The sequence below is a fragment of the Mixophyes fleayi genome, chromosome 3, assembly GCF_038048845.1.
Source record: "Mixophyes fleayi isolate aMixFle1 chromosome 3, aMixFle1.hap1, whole genome shotgun sequence".
In the NCBI taxonomy this organism is placed as follows: Eukaryota; Metazoa; Chordata; class Amphibia; order Anura; family Limnodynastidae; genus Mixophyes; species Mixophyes fleayi.
Genome location: NC_134404.1, coordinates 4,724,153 through 4,741,585, shown reverse-complemented (window position 1 = coordinate 4,741,585; position 17,433 = coordinate 4,724,153). Strand labels below are relative to the sequence as shown.

General features: G+C 39.0%; 9 non-coding genes across 9 annotated transcripts; all 9 read left to right on the top strand.

Moving 5' to 3' along the window:
* Positions 1-2,061: 2,061 nt before the first annotated feature.
* Positions 2,062-2,151, top strand: TRNAY-GUA (transfer RNA tyrosine (anticodon GUA)). The gene is given in 2 exon segments: positions 2,062-2,098; positions 2,116-2,151. It is a non-coding gene; the product is annotated as a tRNA-Tyr (tRNA).
* A 605-nt stretch (positions 2,152-2,756) lies between these two features.
* TRNAE-UUC (transfer RNA glutamic acid (anticodon UUC)) lies at positions 2,757-2,828 on the top strand. The gene has a single exon. It is a non-coding gene; the product is annotated as a tRNA-Glu (tRNA).
* Positions 2,829-3,819: 991 nt separating this feature from the next.
* On the top strand, positions 3,820-3,909 carry TRNAY-GUA (transfer RNA tyrosine (anticodon GUA)). Its single transcript is given in 2 exon segments — positions 3,820-3,856; positions 3,874-3,909. It is a non-coding gene; the product is annotated as a tRNA-Tyr (tRNA).
* Positions 3,910-4,514: 605 nt separating this feature from the next.
* Positions 4,515-4,586, top strand: TRNAE-UUC (transfer RNA glutamic acid (anticodon UUC)). Its single transcript has one exon. It is a non-coding gene; the product is annotated as a tRNA-Glu (tRNA).
* A 4,481-nt stretch (positions 4,587-9,067) lies between these two features.
* On the top strand, positions 9,068-9,139 carry TRNAE-UUC (transfer RNA glutamic acid (anticodon UUC)). The gene has a single exon. It is a non-coding gene; the product is annotated as a tRNA-Glu (tRNA).
* Positions 9,140-10,130: 991 nt separating this feature from the next.
* On the top strand, positions 10,131-10,220 carry TRNAY-GUA (transfer RNA tyrosine (anticodon GUA)). Its single transcript is given in 2 exon segments — positions 10,131-10,167; positions 10,185-10,220. It is a non-coding gene; the product is annotated as a tRNA-Tyr (tRNA).
* Positions 10,221-11,888: 1,668 nt separating this feature from the next.
* On the top strand, positions 11,889-11,978 carry TRNAY-GUA (transfer RNA tyrosine (anticodon GUA)). The gene is given in 2 exon segments: positions 11,889-11,925; positions 11,943-11,978. It is a non-coding gene; the product is annotated as a tRNA-Tyr (tRNA).
* Positions 11,979-12,583: 605 nt separating this feature from the next.
* On the top strand, positions 12,584-12,655 carry TRNAE-UUC (transfer RNA glutamic acid (anticodon UUC)). Its single transcript has one exon. It is a non-coding gene; the product is annotated as a tRNA-Glu (tRNA).
* Positions 12,656-16,085: 3,430 nt separating this feature from the next.
* TRNAE-UUC (transfer RNA glutamic acid (anticodon UUC)) lies at positions 16,086-16,157 on the top strand. Its single transcript has one exon. It is a non-coding gene; the product is annotated as a tRNA-Glu (tRNA).
* Positions 16,158-17,433: the final 1,276 nt, after the last annotated feature.

The following is a 17,433-nucleotide window of genomic DNA, read 5'->3' as shown; positions in this document are numbered from 1 at the left end:
CATTTTTAATCTTAACGTAAAGGCGTCTGCAGTTGGAAAATCTAAGGAAGCTGTTTTCCCAACTATTTCTGAAGCTAATTAATTCAAAATGAACAAATAAAAATCAAACTTTTAATGATGTATTACCAATTATTAAATATGACAATTTTTACAACTTTTGATGAGCAAGTAGACCAGAAATAAAAATGTGGATCTCTTTATCTAGACAAGCAATTTTTCTATTTTATGGATAATTCAATTCTGTTTATGTTTTCACTCAGTCAGATGTAGTGCACATGACATCAGAAATCCTCTAAAGCACAATCCTTCGATAGCTCAGCTGGTAGAGCGGAGGACTGTAGAGGAAATTGGTACAGAAATCCTTAGGTCGCTGGTTCAGCTCCGGCTCGAAGGAAAGTTTTCATATAATTTTAGAGGGCAATTTCTGACATATTAAATACCCAGAAATATGCATGACTCATGCTGTTTATCTTTAATAGTCAGAGAAACTGTAACTTGTTTTCATTTCTGCTGCCTGTTAATCATCCTGCATGCTGCTGAGCCTCTAGTAGGGCAATTATGGTTTCTGTGCTCTGTTGAAGTACAGTGCAGAGGCAGGTGATAGAGACACGAGTTCTGTTACTGGGGATACTTTCCATAGCTCTTTGCAACTCATTAAAATGGAAATGAGAACCTTTTCCACTTCTTGGAAAGTGGCCTACAGACATCACACATGGATTTATTGCATTGTTACCTATCCTGCTGGATTGGCATTTACAAATCTGCAAGTGGTCAGGGACGTGCCGTGATGATGCAAATCACATCATCAAACATTGCCCACCTCACTGATCACTGAGTGGTCTGGAGCGTGATGATGAAATTAGTGTCATCTTAGGCCATGCCAAACCCACTCCATGTCACCACCTGGTTAAATATAAAATACACAGAGAGTTAAGATACATTACAGCAAAGCATGATATATTTGTTCTGCTGCTATGCTGAAACACTCAACGGAAAAGTCCCATATGGTCTAGCAGTTTGGATTCCTGGTTTTCACCCAGGCGGCCCGGGTTCGACTCCCGGTATGGGAAGTTGAAGCTTTTTTGAATGGCAGCAACAGTATCACCTGTTTAATGCTCTGTTGATCTCAGCAACAAAATCCAGGAGAAACTGTGCTTTGGTTATATAAATGGGATGTGGTGAAATCCACAGTATTTATATACCTCCCAACATTTCTGTATCCAAAATTAGGACAGAACTGGTCTGACCCCATATTTCAACATCCATCTTCCAAATTTCGAGTGGGACAACCCTATTTTATATGTAACACATCCTTCATGTGAAAAAAAAGAACTCTTGAACTTGTGGATCAATGGGTTTCCAGGGAGAGTTCACAACTTTTTAATGGTGCAGTAGGTATGTTCTGAATGAAACTAGACTACGCAAATGCTTACAAACCAATAATGTCTGCTTCTGTGCCCAGAATTTTTCCGCTTTCCTTAATCAGCATACAAAGGACAGGTTTAAGAGACCACGGATGGGAACTGAAATACAATATTACTTCTGAAATCCCATGGATCTGAACCCATAGAAGATGCATTGTAAAAACAGAGAGTACTGTGAGAAATAGTGGTGGCAGCGTGGACCATTGACTAGAAATCCATTTTTGTCTCACTGGGCAAAAGTTTGACAATTTGTCACCACAATTTCTGGAATTTTCATCAATTAAAAAAGTCAAGCTAAATTGGAGAACGCAGAAGAGGTTGAAAATTTTCCAGCATTTTTAATCTTGACGTAAAGGCGTCTGCAGTTGGAAAATCTAAGGAAGCTGTTTTCCCAACTATTTCTGAAGCTAATTAATTCAAAATGAACAAATAAAAATCAAACTTTTAATGATGTATTACCAATTATTAAATATGACAATTTTTACAACTTTTGATGAGCAAGTAGACCAGAAATAAAAATGTGGATCTCTTTATCTAGACAAGCAATTTTTCTGTTTTATGGATAATTAAATTCTGTTTATGTTTTCACTCAGTCAGATGTAGTGCACATGACATCAGAAATCCTCTAGAGCACAATCCTTCGATAGCTCAGCTGGTAGAGCGGAGGACTGTAGAGGAAATTGGTACAGAAATCCTTAGGTCGCTGGTTCAACTCCAGCTCGAAGGAAAGTTTTTCATATCATTTTAGAGGGCAATTTCTGACATATTAAATACCCAGAAATATGCATGACTCATGCTGTTTATCTTTAATAGTCAGAGAATCTGTAACTTGTTTTCATTTCTGCTGCCTGTTAATCATCCTGCATGCTGCTGAGCCTCTAGTAGGGCAATTATGGTTTCTGTGCTCTGTTGAAGTACAGTGCAGAGGCAGGTGATAGAGACACGAGTTCTGTTACTGGGGATACTTTCCATAGCTCTTTGCAACTCATTAAAATGGAAATGAGAACCTTTTCCACTTCTTGGAAAGTGGCCTACAGACATCACACATGGATTTATTGCATTGTTACCTATCCTGCTGGATTGGCATTTACAAATCTGCAAGTGGTCAGGGACGTGCCGTGATGATGCAAATCACATCATCAAACATTGCCCACCTCACTGATCACTGAGTGGTCTGGAGCGTGATGATGAAATTAGTGTCATCTTAGGCCATGCCAAACCCACTCCATGTCACCACCTGGTTAAATATGAAATACACAGAGAGTTAAGATACATTACAGCAAAGCATGATATATTTGTTCTGCTGCTATGCTGAAACACTCAACAGAAAAGTCCCATATGGTCTAGCAGTTAGGATTCCTGGTTTTCACCCAGGCGGCCCGGGTTCGACTCCCGGTATGGGAAGTTGAAGCTTTTTTGAATGGCAGCAACAGTACCACTTGTTTAATGCTCTGTTGATCTCAGCAACAAAATCCAGGAGAAACTGTGCTTTGGTTATGGAAATGGGATGTGGTCAAATCCACAGGATTTATATACCTCCCAACATTTCTGTATCCAAAATTAGGACAGAACTGGTCTGACCCCATATTTCAACATCCATCTTCCAAATTTCGAGTGGGACAACCCTATTTTATATGTAACACATCCTTCATGTGAAAAAAAAGAACTCTTGAACTTGTGGATCAATGGGTTTCCAGGGAGAGTTCACAACTTTTTAATGGTGCAGTAGGGATGTTCTGAATGAAACTAGACTACGCCAATGCTTACAAACCAATAATGTCTGCTTCTGTGCCCAGAATTTCTCCGCTTTCCTTAATCAGCATACAAAGGACAGGTTTAAGAGACCACGGATGGGAACTGAAATACAATATTACTTCTGAAATCCCATGGATCTGAACCCATAGAAGATGCATTGTAAAAACAGAGAGTACTGTGAGAAATAGTGGTGGCAGCGTGGACCATTGACTAGAAACCCATTTTTGTCTCACTGGGCAAAAGTTTGACAATTTGTCACCACAATTTCTGGAATTTTCATCAATTAAAAAAGTCAAGCTAAATTGGAGAACGCAGAAGAGGTTGAAAATTTTCCAGCATTTTTAATCTTAACGTAAAGGCGTCTGCAGTTGGAAAATCTAAGGAAGCTGTTTTCCCAACTATTTCTGAAGCTAATTAATTCAAAATGAACAAATAAAAATCAAACTTTTAATGATGTATTACCAATTATTAAATATGACAATTTTTACAACTTTTGATGAGCAAGTAGACCAGAAATAAAAATGTGCATCTCTTTATCTAGACAAGCAATTTTTCTGTTTTATGGATATTTCAATTCTGTTTGTGTTTTCACTCAGTCAGATGTAGTGCACATGACATCAGAAATTCTCTAAAGCACAATCCTTCGATAGCTCAGCTGGTAGAGCGGAGGACTGTAGAGGAAATTGGTACAGAAATCCTTAGGTCGCTGGTTCAACTCCAGCTCGAAGGAAAGTTTTTCATATCATTTTAGAGGGCAATTTCTGACATATTAAATACCCAGAAATATGCATGACTCATGCTGTTTATCTTTAATAGTCAGAGAAACTGTAACTTGTTTTCATTTCTGCTGCCTGTTAATCATCCTGCATGCTGCTGAGCCTCTAGTAGGGCAATTATGGTTTCTGTGCTCTGTTGAAGTACAGTGCAGAGGCAGGTGATAGAGACACGAGTTCTGTTACTGGGGATACTTTCCATAGCTCTTTGCAACTCATTAAAATGGAAATGAGAACCTTTTCCACTTCTTGGAAAGTGGCCTCCAGACATCACACATGGATTTATTGCATTGTTACCTATCCTGCTGGATTGGCATTTACAAATCTGCAAGTGGTCAGGGACGTGCCGTGATGATGCAAATCACATCATCAAACATTGCCCACCTAACTGATCACTGAGTGGTCTGGAGCGTGATGATGAAATTAGTGTCATCTTAGGCCATGCCAAACCCACTCCATGTCACCACCTGGTTAAATATGAAATACACAGAGAGTTAAGATACATTACAGCAAAGCATGATATATTTGTTCTGCTGCTATGCTGAAGCACTCAACCGAAAAGTCCCATATGGTCTAGAGGTTAGGATTCCTGGTTTTCACCCAGGCGGCCCGGGTTCGACTCCCGGTATGGGAAGTTGACGCTTTTTTGAATGGCAGCAACAGTACCACTTGTTTAATGCTCTGTTGATCTCAGCAACAAAATCCAGGAGAAACTGTGCTTTGGTTATGGAAATGGGATGTGGTCAAATCCACAGGATTTATATACCTCCCAACATTTCTGTATCCAAAATTAGGACAGAACTGGTCTGACCCCATATTTCAACATCCATCTTCCAAATTTCGAGTGGGACAACCCTATTTTATATGTAACACATCCTTCATGTGAAAAAAAAGAACTCTTGAACTTGTGGATCAATGGGTTTCCAGGGAGAGTTCACAACTTTTTAATGGTGCAGTAGGGATGTTCTGAATGAAACTAGACTACGCCAATGCTTACAAACCAATAATGTCTGCTTCTGTGCCCAGAATTTCTCCGCTTTCCTTAATCAGCATACAAAGGACAGGTTTAAGAGACCACGGATGGGAACTGAAATACAATATTACTTCTGAAATCAAATGGATCTGAACCCATAGAAGATGCATTGTAAAAACAGAGAGTACTGTGAGAAATAGTGGTGGCAGCGTGGACCATTGACTAGAAATCCATTTTTGTCTCACTGGGCAAAAGTTTGACAATTTGTCACCACAATTTCTGGAATTTTCATCAATTAAAAAAGTCAAGCTAAATTGGAGAACGCAGAAGAGGTTGAAAATTTTCCAGCATTTTTAATCTTGACGTAAAGGCGTCTGCAGTTGGAAAATCTAAGGAAGCTGTTTTCCCAACTATTTCTGAAGCTAATTAATTCAAAATGAACAAATAAAAATCAAACTTTTAATGATGTATTACCAATTATTAAACATGACAATTTTTACAACTTTTGATGAGCAAGTAGACCAGAAATAAAAATGTGGATCTCTTTATCTAGACAAGCAATTTTTCTGTTTTAAGGATAATTCAATTCTGTTTATGTTTTCAATCAGTCAGATGTAGTGCACATGACATCAGAAGTCCTCTAAAGCACAATCCTTCGATAGCTCAGCTGGTAGAGTGGAGGACTGTAGAGGAAATTGGTACAGAAATCCTTAGGTCACTGGTTCAACTCCGGCTTGAAGGAAAGTTTTTCATATTATTTTAGAGGGCAATTTCTAACATATTAAATACCCAGAAATATGCATGACTCATGCTGTTTATCTTTAATAGTCAGAGAAACTGTAACTTGTGTTCATTTCTGCTGCCTGTTAATCATCCTGCATGCTGCTGAGTCTCTAGTAGGGCAATTATGGTTTCTGTGCTCTGTTGAAGTACAGCGCAGAGGCAGGTGATAGAGACAAAAGTTCTGTTACTGGGGATACTTTCCATAGCTTTTTGCAACTCATTAAAATGGAAATGAGAACCTTTTCCACTTCTTGGAAAGTGGCCTCCAGACATCACACATGGATTTATTGCATTGTTACCTATCCTGCTGGATTGGCATTTACAAATCTGCAAGTGGTCAGGGACGTGCCGTGATGATGCAAATCACATCATCAAACATTGCCCACCTCACTGATCACTGAGTGGTCTGGAGCATGATGATGAAATTAGTGTCATCATAGGCCATGCCAAACCCACTCCATGTCACCACCTGGTTAAATATGAAATACACAGAGTTAAGATACATTACAGCAAAGCATGTTATATTTGTTCTGCTGCTATGCTGAAACAGTCAATGGAAAAGTCCCATATGGTCTAGCGCTTAGGATTCCTGGTTTTCACCCAGGCGGCCCAGTTTCAACTCCCGGTATGGGAAGTTGAAGCTTTTTTGAATGGCAGCAACAGTACCACTTGTTTAATGCCCGCTCTGTTGATCTCAGCAACAAAATCCAGGAGAAACTGTGCTTTGGTTATGGAAATGGGATGTGGTCAAATCCACAGGATTTATATAACTCCCAACATTTCTGTATCCAAAATAAGGACAGAACTGCTCTGACCCCATATTTCAACATCCATCTTACAAATTTCAAGTGGGACAACCCTATTTTATATGTATAACATCCTTCATGTGAAAAAAAAGAACTCTTGAACTTGTGGATCAATGGGTTTCCAGGGAAAGTTCACAACTTTTTAATGGTGCAGTAGGGATGTTGGTTCAACTCCGGCTCGAAGGAAAATTTTTCATATAATTTTAGAGGGTAATTTCTGACATATTAATTAACCAGAAATATGCATGACTCAATGCTGTTTATCTTTAATAGTCAGAGAAACTGTAACTTGTATTCATTTCTGCTGCCTGTTAATCATCCTGCATGCTGCTGAGCCCCTAGTAGGGCAATTATGGTTTCAGTGCTCTGTTAAAGTACAGTGCAGAGGCAGGTGATAGAGACACGAGTTCTGGTACTGGGGATAGTTTCCATAGCTCTTTGCAACTCATTAAAATGGAAATGAGAACCTTATCCACTACTTGGAAAGTGGCCTCCAGACATCACACATGGATTTATTGCATTGTTACCTATCCTGCTGGATTGGCATTTACAAATCTGCAAGTGGTCAGGGACGTGCCGTGATGATGCAAATCACATCATCAAACATTGCCCACCTCACTGATCACTGAGTGGTCTGGAGCATGATGATGAAATTAGTGTCATCATAGGCAATGCCAAACCCACTCCATGTCACCACCTGGTTAAATATGAAATACACAGAGAGTTAAGATACATTAAAGCAAAGCATGTTATATTTGTTCTGCTGCTATGCTGAAACAGTCAATGGAAAAGTCCCATATGGTCTAGTGGGTAGGATTCCTGGTTTTTACCCAGGTGGCCTGCGTTCGACTCCCGATATGGGAAGTTGAAGCTTTTTTGAATGGCAGCAACAGTACCACTTGTTTATTGTCTGCTCTGTTGATCTCAGCAACAAAATCCAGGAGAAACTGTGCTTTGCTTATGGAAATGGGATGTGGTCAAATCCACAGGATTTATATACCTCCCAACATTTCTGTATCCAAAATTAGGACAGAACTGGTCTGACCCCATATTTCAACATCCATATTCCAAATTTCGAGTGGGATAACTCTAATTTATATGTAACACATCCTTCATGTGAAAAAAAAGGACTCTTGAACTTGTGGATCAATGGGTTTCCAGGGAGAGTTCCCAACTTTTTAATGGTGCAGTAGGGATGTTCTGAATGAAACTAGACTACGCAAATGCTTACAAACCAATAATGTCTGCTTCTGTGCCCAGAATTTCTCCGCTTTCCTTAATCAGCATACAAAGGACAGGTTTAAGAGACCACGGATGTGAACTGAAATACAATATTACTTCTGAAATCCCATGGATCTGAACCCATAGAAGATGCATTGTAAAAACAGAGAGTACTGTGAGAAATTGTGTTGGCAGCGTGGACCATTGACTAGAAATCCATTTTTGTCTCACTGGGCAAAAGTTTAACAATTTGTCACCACAATTTCTGGAATTTTCATCAATTAAAATAGTCAAGCTAAATTGGAGAACGCAGAAGAGGTTGAAAATTTTCCAGCATTTTTAATCTTGACGTAAAGGCGTCTGCAGTTGGAAAATCTAAGGAAGCTGTTTTCCCAACTATTTCTGAAGCTAATTAATTCAAAATGAACAAATAAAAATCAAACTTTTAATGCTGTATTACCAATTATTAAACATGACAATTTTTACAACTTTTGATGAGCAAGTAGACCAGAAATAAAAATGTGGATGTCTTTATCTAGACAAGCAATTTTTCTGTTTTAAGGATAATTCAATTCTGTTTGTGTTTTCACTCAGTCAGATGTAGTGCACATGACATCAGAAGGCCTCTGAAGCACAATCCTTCAATAGCTCAGCTGGTAGAGCAGAGGACTGTAGAGGAAATTGGTAGAGAAATCCTTAGGTCGCTGGTTCAACTCCAGCTCAAAGGAAAGTTTTTCATATCATTTTAGAGGGCAATTTCTGACATATTAAATACCCAGAAATATGCATGACTCATGCTGTTTATCTTTAATAGTCAGAGAAACTGTAACTTGTTTTCATTTCTGCTGCTGTTAATCATCCTGCATGCTGCTGAGCCTCTAGTAGGGCAATTATGGTTTCTGTGCTCTGTTGAAGTACAGTGCAGAGGCAGGTGATAGAGACACGAGTTCTGTTACTGGGAATACTTTCCATAGCTCTTTGCAACTCATTAAAATGGAAATGAGAATCTTTTCCACTTCTTGGAAAGTGGCCTCCAGACATCACACATGGATTTATTGCATTGTTACCTATCCTGCTGGATTGGCATTTACAAATCTGCAAGTGGTCAGGGACGTGCCGTGATGATGCAAATCACATTATCAAACATTGCCCACCTCACTGATCACTGAGTGGTCTGGAGCGTGATGATGAAATTAGTGTCATCTTAGGCCATGCCAAACCCACTCCATGTCACCACCTGGTTAAATATGAAATACACAGAGAGTTAAGATACTTTACAGCAAAGCATGATATATTTGTTCTGCTGCTATGCTGAAACACTCAACGAAAAAGTCCCATATGGTCTAGCGGTTAGGATTCCTGGTTTTCACCCAGGCGGCCCAGGTTCGACTCCCGGTATGGGAAGTTGAAGCTTTTTTGAATGGCAGCAACAGTACCACTTGTTTAATGCTCTGTTGATCTCAGCAACAAAATCCAGGAAAAACTGTGCTTTGGTTATGGAAATGGGATGTGGTCAAATCCACAAGATTTATATACCTACCAACATTTCTGTATCCAAAATTAGGACAGAACTGGTCTGACCCCATATTTCAACATCCATCTTCCAAATTTCGAGTGGGACAACCCTATTTTATATGTAACACATCCTTCATGTGAAAAAAAAGAACTCTTGAACTTGTGGATCAATGGGCTTCCAGGGAGAGTTCACAACTTTTTAATGGTGCAGTAGGGATGTTCTGAATGAAACTAGACTACGCCAATGCTTACAAACCAATAATGTCTGCTTCTGTGCCCAGAATTTCTCCGCTTTCCTTAATCAGCATACAAAGGACAGGTTTAAGACACCACGGATGGGAACTGAAATACAATATTACTTCTGAAATCCCATGGATCTGAACCCATAGAAGATGCATTGTAAAAACAGAGAGTACTGTGAGAAATAGTGGTGGCAGCGTGGACCATTGACTAGAAATCCATTTTTGTCTCACTGGGCAAAAGTTTGACAATTTGTCACCACAATTTCTGGAATTTTCATCAATTAAAAAAGTCAAGCTAAATTGGAGAACGCAGAAGAGGTTGAAAATTTTCCAGCATGTTTAATCTTGACGTAAAGGCGTCTGCAGTTGGAAAATCTAAGGAAGCTGTTTTCCCAACTATTTCTGAAGCTAATTAATTCAAAATGAACAAATAAAAATCAAACTTTTAATGATGTATTACCAATTATTAAATATGACAATTTTTACAACTTTTGATGAGCAAGTAGACCAGAAATAAAAATGTGGATCTCTTTATCTAGACAAGCAATTTTTCTGTTTTATGGATAATTCAATTCTGTTTGTGTTTTCACTCAGTCAGATGTAGTGCACATGACATCAGAAACTCTCTAAAGCACAATCCTTCGATAGCTCAGCTGGTAGAGCGGAGGACTGTAGAGGAAATTGGTACAGAAATCCTTAGGTCGCTGGTTCAACTCCGGCTCGAAGGAAAGTTTTTCATATCATTTTAGAGGGCAATTTCTGACATATTAAATACCCAGAAATATGCATGACTCTTGCTGTTTATCTTTAATAGTCAGAGAAACTGTAACTTGTTTTCATTTCTGCTGCCTGTTAATCATCCTGCATGCTGCTGAGCCTCTAGTAGGGCAATTATGGTTTCTGTGCTCTGTTGAAGTACAGTGCAGAGGCAGGTGATAGAGACACGAGTTCTGTTACTGGGGATACTTTCCATAGCTCTTTGCAACTCATTAAAATGGAAATGAGAACCTTTTCCACTTCTTGGAAAGTGGCCTCCAGACATCACACATGGATTGATTGCATTGTTACCTATCCTGCTGGATTGGCATTTACAAATCTGCAAGTGGTCAGGGACGTGCCGTGATGATGCAAATCACATCATCAAACATTGCCCCCCTCACTGGTCACTGAGTGGCCTGGAGCGTGATGATGAAATTAGTGTCATCTTAGGCCATGCCAAACCCACTCCATGTCACCACCTGGTTAAATATGAAATACACAGAGAGTTAAGATAGATTACAGCAAAGCATGATATATTTGTTCTGCTGCTATGCTGAAACACTCAACGGAAAAGTCCCATATGGTCTAGCAGTTAGGATTCCTGGTTTTCACCCAGGTGGCCCGGGTTCGACTCCCAGTATGGGAAGTTGAAGCTTTTTTGAATGGCAGCAACAGTACCACTTGTTTAATGCTCTGTTGATCTCAGCAACAAAATCCAGGAGAAACTGTGCTTTGGTTATGGAAATGGGATGTGGTCAAATCCACAGTATTTATATACCTCCCAACATTTCTGTATCCAAAATTAGGACAGAACTGGTCTGACCCCATATTTCAACATCCATCTTCCAAATTTCGAGTGGGACAACCCTATTTTATATGTAACACATCCTTCATGTGAAAAAAAAGAACTCTTGAACTTGTGGATCAATGGGTTTCCAGGGAGAGTTCACAACTTTTTAATGGTGCAGTAGGGATGTTCTGAATGAAACTAGACTACGCCAATGCTTACAAACCAATAATGTCTGCTTCTGTGCCCAGAATTTCTCCGCTTTCCTTAATCAGCATACAAAGGACAGGTTTAAGACACCACGGATGGGAACTGAAATACAATATTACTTCTGACATCCCATGGATCTGAACCCATAGAAGATGCATTGTAAAAACAGAGAGTACTGTGAGAAATAGTGGTGGCAGCGTGGACCATTGACTAGAAATCCATTTTTGTCTCACTGGGCAAAAGTTTGACAATTTGTCACCACAATTTCTGGAATTTTCATCAATTAAAAAAGTCAAGCTAAATTGGAGAACGCAGAAGAGGTTGAACATTTTCCAGCATTTTTAATCTTGACGTAAAGGCGTCTGCAGTTGGAAAATCTAAGGAAGCTGTTTTCCCAACTATTTCTGAAGCTAATTAATTCAAAATGAACAAATAAAAATCAAACTTTTAATGATGTATTATCAATTATTAAATATGACAATTTTTACAACTTTTGATGAGCAAGTAGACCAGAAATAAAAATGTGGATCTCTTTATCTAGACAAGCATTTTTTCTGTTTTATGGATATTTCAATTCTGTTTGTGTTTTCACTCAGTCAGATGTAGTGCACATGACATCAGATATCCTCTAAAGCACAATCCTTCGATAACTCAGCTGGTAGAGTGGAGGACTGTAGAGGAAATTGATACAGAAATCCTTAGGTCGCTGGTTCAACTCCGGCTCGAAGGAAAGTTTTTCATATCATTTTAGAGGGCAATTTCTGACATATTAAATACCCAGAAATATGCATGACTCATGCTGTTTATCTTTAATAGTCAGAGAAACTGTAACTTGTTTTCATTTCTGCTGCCTGTTAATCATCCAGCATGCTGCTGAGCCTCTAGAAGGGCAATTATAGTTTCTGTGCTCTGTTGAAGTACAGTGCAGAGGCAGGTGATAGAGACACGAGTTCTGTTACTGGGGATACTTTCCATAGCTCTTTGCAACTCATTAAAATGGAAATGAGAACCTTTTCCACTTCTTGGAAAGTGGCCTCCAGACATCACACATGGATTTATTGCATTGTTACCTATCCTGCTGGATTGGCATTTACAAATCTGCAAGTGGTCAGGGACGTGCCGTGATGATGCAAATCACATCATCAAACATTGCCCACCTCACTGATCACTGAGTGGTCTGGAGCGTGATGATGAAATTAGTGTCATCTTAGGCCATGCCAAACCCACTCCATGTCACCACCTGGTTAAATATGAAATACACAGAGAGTTAAGATACATTACAGCAAAGCATGATATATTTGTTCTGCTGCTATGCTGAAACACTCAACGGAAAAGTCCCATATGGTCTAGCAGTTAGGATTCCTGGTTTTCACCCAGGCGGCCCGGGTTCGACTCCCGGTATGGGAAGTTGACGCTTTTTTGAATGGCAGCAACAGTACCATTTGTTTAATGCTCTGTTGATCTCAGCAACAAAATCCAGGAGAAACTGTGCTTTGGTTATGGAAATGGGATGTGGTCAAATCCACAGGATTTATATACCTCCCAACATTTTTGTATCCAAAATTAGGACAGAACTGGTCTGACCCCATATTTCAACATCCATCTTCCAAATTTCGAGTGGGACAACCCTATTTTATATGTAACACATCCTTCATGTGAAAAAAAAGAACTCTTGAACTTGTGGATCAATGGGTTTCCAGGGAGAGTTCACAACTTTTTAATGGTGCAGTAGGGATGTTCTGAATGAAACTAGACTACGCAAATGCTTATAAACCAATAATGTCTGCTTCTGTGCCCAGAATTTCTCCGCTTTCCTTAATCAGCATACAAAGGACAGGTTTAAGAGACCACGGATGGGAACTGAAATACAATATTACTTCTGAAATCCCATGGATCTGAACCCATAGAAGATGCATTATAAAAACAGAGTACTGTGAAAAATAGTGGTGGCAGTGTGGACCATTGACTAGAAATCCATTTTTGTCTCACTGGGCAAAAGTTTGACAATTTGTCACCACAATTTCTGGAATTTTCATCAATTAAAAAAGTCAAGCTAAATTGGAGAAAGCAGAAGAGGTTGAAAATTTTCCAGCATTTTTAATCTTGACGTAAAGGCGTCTGCAGTTGGAAAATCTAAGGAAGCTGTTTTCCCAACTATTTCTGAAGCTAATTAATTCAAAATGAACAAATAAAAATCAAACTTTTAATGATGTATTACCAATTATTAAATATGACAATTTTTACAACTTTTGATGAGCAAGTAGACCAGAAATAAAAATGTGGATCTCTTTATCTAGACAAGCAATTTTTCTGTTTTATGGATATTTCAATTCTGTTTGTGTTTTCTCTCAGTCAGATGTAGTGCACATGACATCAGAAACTCTCTAAAGCACAATCCTTCGATAGCTCAGCTGGTAGAGCAGAGGAACGTAGAGGAAATTGGTACAGAAATCCTTAGGTTGCTGGTTCAACTCAAGCTGAAATGAAAGTTTTTCATATCATTTTAGAGGGCAATTTCTGACATATTAAATACCCAGAAATATGCATGACTCATGCTGTTTATCTTTAATAGTCAGAGAAACTGTAACTTGTTTTCATTTCTGCTGCCTGTTAATCATCCTGCATGCTGCTGAGCCTCTAGTAGGGCAATTATGGTTTCTGTGCTCTGTTGAAGTACAGTGCAGAGGCAGGTGATAGAGACACGAGTTCTGTTACTGGGGATACTTTCCATAGCTCTTTGCAACTCATTAAAATGGAAATGAGAACCTTTTCCACTTCTTGGAAAGTGGCCTACAGACATCACACATGGATTTATTGCATTGTTACCTATCCTGCTGGATTGGCATTTACAAATCTGCAAGTGGTCAGGGACGTGCCGTGATGATGCAAATCACATCATCAAACATTGCCCACCTCACTGATCACTGAGTGGTCTGGAGCGTGATGATGAAATTAGTGTCATCTTAGGCCATGCCAAACCCACTACATGTCACCACCTGGTTAAATATGAAATACACAGAGAGTTAAGATACATTACAGCAAAGCATGATATATTTGTTCTGCTGCTATGCTGAAACACTCAACGGAAAAGTCCCATATGGTCTAGCAGTTAGGATTCCTGGTTTTCACCCAGGCAGCCCGGGTTCGACTCCCAGTATGGGAAGTTGAAGATTTTTTGAATGGCAGCAACAGTACCACTTGTTTAATGCTCTGTTGATCTCAGCAACAAAATCCAGGAGAAACTGTGCTTTGGTTATGGAAATGGGATGTGGTCAAATCCACAGTATTTATATACCTCCCAACATTTCTGTATCCAAAATTAGGACAGAACTGGTCTGACCCCATATTTCAACATCCATCTTCCAAATTTCGAGTGGGACAACCCTATTTTATATGTAACACATCCTTCATGTGAAAAAAAAGAACTCTTGAACTTGTGGATCAATGAATTTCCAGGGAGAGTTCACAATTTTTTAATGGTGCAGTAGGGATGTTCTGAATGAAACTAGACTACGCCAATGCTTAGAAACCAATAATGTCTGCTTCTGTGCCCAGAATTTCTCCGCTTTCCTTAATCAGCATACAAAGGACAGGTTTAAGACACCATGGATGGGAACTGAAATACAATATTACTTCTGAAATCCCATGGATCTGAACCCATAGAAGATGCATTGTAAAAACAGAGAGTACTGTGAGAAATAGTGGTGGCAGCGTGGACCATTGACTAGAAATCCATTTTTGTCTCACTGGGCAAAAGGTTGACAATTTGTCACCACAATTTCTGGAATTTTCATCAATTAAAAAAGTCAAGCTAAATTGGAGAACGCAGAAGAGGTTGAAAATTTTCCAGCATTTTTAATCTTGACGTAAAGGCGTCTGCAGTTGGAAAATCTAAGGAAGCTGTTTTCCCAACTATTTCTGAAGCTAATCAATTCAAAATGAACAAATAAAAATCAAACTTTTAATGATGTATTACCAATTATTAAATATGACAATTTTTACAACTTTTGATGAGCAAGTAGACCAGAAATAAAAATGTGGATCTCTTTATCTAGACAAGCAATTTTTCTGTTTTATGGATAATTCAATTTTGTTTGTGTTTTCACTCAGTCAGATGTAGTGCACATGACATCAGAAGTCCTCTAAAGCACAATCCTTCGATAGCGCAGCTGGTAGAGCGGAGGACTGTAGAGGAAATTGGTACAGAAATCCTTAGGTTGCTGGTTCAACTCCGGCTCGAAGGAAAGTTTTTCATATCATTTTAGAGGGCAATTTCTGACATATTAAATACCCAGAAATATGCATGGCTCATGCTGTTTATCTTTAATAGTCAGAGAAACTGTAACTTGTTTTCATTTCTGCTGCCTGTTAATCATCCTGCATGCTGCTGAGCCTCTAGTAGGGCAATTATGGTTTCTGTGCTCTGTTGAAGTACAGTGCAGAGGCAGGTGATAGAGACACGAGTTCTGTTACTGGGGATACTTTCCATAGCTCTTTGCAACTCATTAAAATGGAAATGAGAACCTTTTCCACTTCTTGGAAAGTGGCCTCCAGACATCACACATGGATTTATTGCATTGTTACCTATCCTGCTGGATTGGCATTTACAAATCTGCAAGTGGTCAGGGACGTGCCGTGATGATGCAAATCACATCATCAAACATTGCCCACCTCACTAATCACTGAGTGGTTTGGAGCGTGATGATGAAATTAGTGTCATCTTAGGCCATGCCAAACCCACTCCATGTCACCACCTGGTTAAATATGAAATACACAGAGAGTTAAGATACATTACAGCAAAGCATGATATATTTGTTCTGCTGCTATGCTGAAAAAGTCCCATATGGTCTAGCGGTTAGGATTCCTGGTTTTCACCCAGGCGGCCCGGGTTCGACTCCCGGTATGGGAAGTTGAAGCTTTTTTGAATGGCAGCAACAGTACCACTTGTTTAATGCTCTGTTGATCTCAGCAACAAAATCCAGGAAAAACTGTGCTTTGGTTATGGAAATGGGATGTGGTCAAATCCACAGGATTTATATACCTCCCAACATTTCTGTATCCAAAATTAGGACAGAACTGGTCTGACCCCATATTTCAACATCCATCTTCCAAATTTCGAGTGGGACAACCCTATTTTATATGTAACACATCCTTCATGTGAAAAAAAAGAACTCTTGAACTTGTGGATCAATGGGTTTCCAGGGAGAGTTCACAACTTTTTAATGGTGCAGTAGGGATGTTCTGAATGAAACTAGACTACGCAAATGCTTATAAACCAATAATGTCTGCTTCTGTGCCCAGAATTTCTCCGCTTTCCTTAATCAGCATACAAAGGACAGGTTTAAGAGACCATGGATGGGAACTGAAATACAATATTACTTCTGAAATCCCATGGATCTGAACCCATAGAAGATGCATTGTAAAAACAGAGAGTACTGTGAGAAATAGTGGTGGCAGCGTGGACCATTGACTAGAAATCCATTTTTGTCTCACTGGGCAAAAGTTTGACAATTTGTCACCACAATTTCTGGAATTTTCATCAATTAAAAAAGTCAAGCTAAATTGGAGAACGCAGAAGAGGGTGAAAATTTTCCAGCATTTTTAATCTTGACGTAAAGGCGTCTACAGTTGGAAAATCTAAGGAAGCTGTTTTCCAAACTATTTCTGAAGCTAATTAATTCAAAATGAACAAATAAAAACCAAACTTTTAATGATGTATTACCAATTATTAAATATGAAAATTTTTACAACTTTTGATGAGCAAGTAGACCAGAAATAAAAATGTGGATCTCTTTATCTAGACAAGCAATTTTTCTGTTTTATGGATATTTCAATTCTGTTTGTGTTTTCTCTCAGTCAGATGTAGTGCACATGACATCAGAAACTCTCTAAAGCACAATCCTTCGATAGCTCAGCTGGTAGAGCAGAGGAACGTAGAGGAAATTGGTACAGAAATCCTTAGGTTGCTGGTTCAACTCAAGCTGAAATGAAAGTTTTTCATATCATTTTAGAGGGCAATTTCTGACATATTAAATACCCAGAAATATGCATGACTCATGCTGTTTATCTTTAATAGTCAGAGAAACTGTAACTTGTTTTCATTTCTGCTGCCTGTTAATCATCCTGCATGCTGCTGAGCCTCTAGTAGGGCAATTATGGTTTCTGTGCTCTGTTGAAGTACAGTG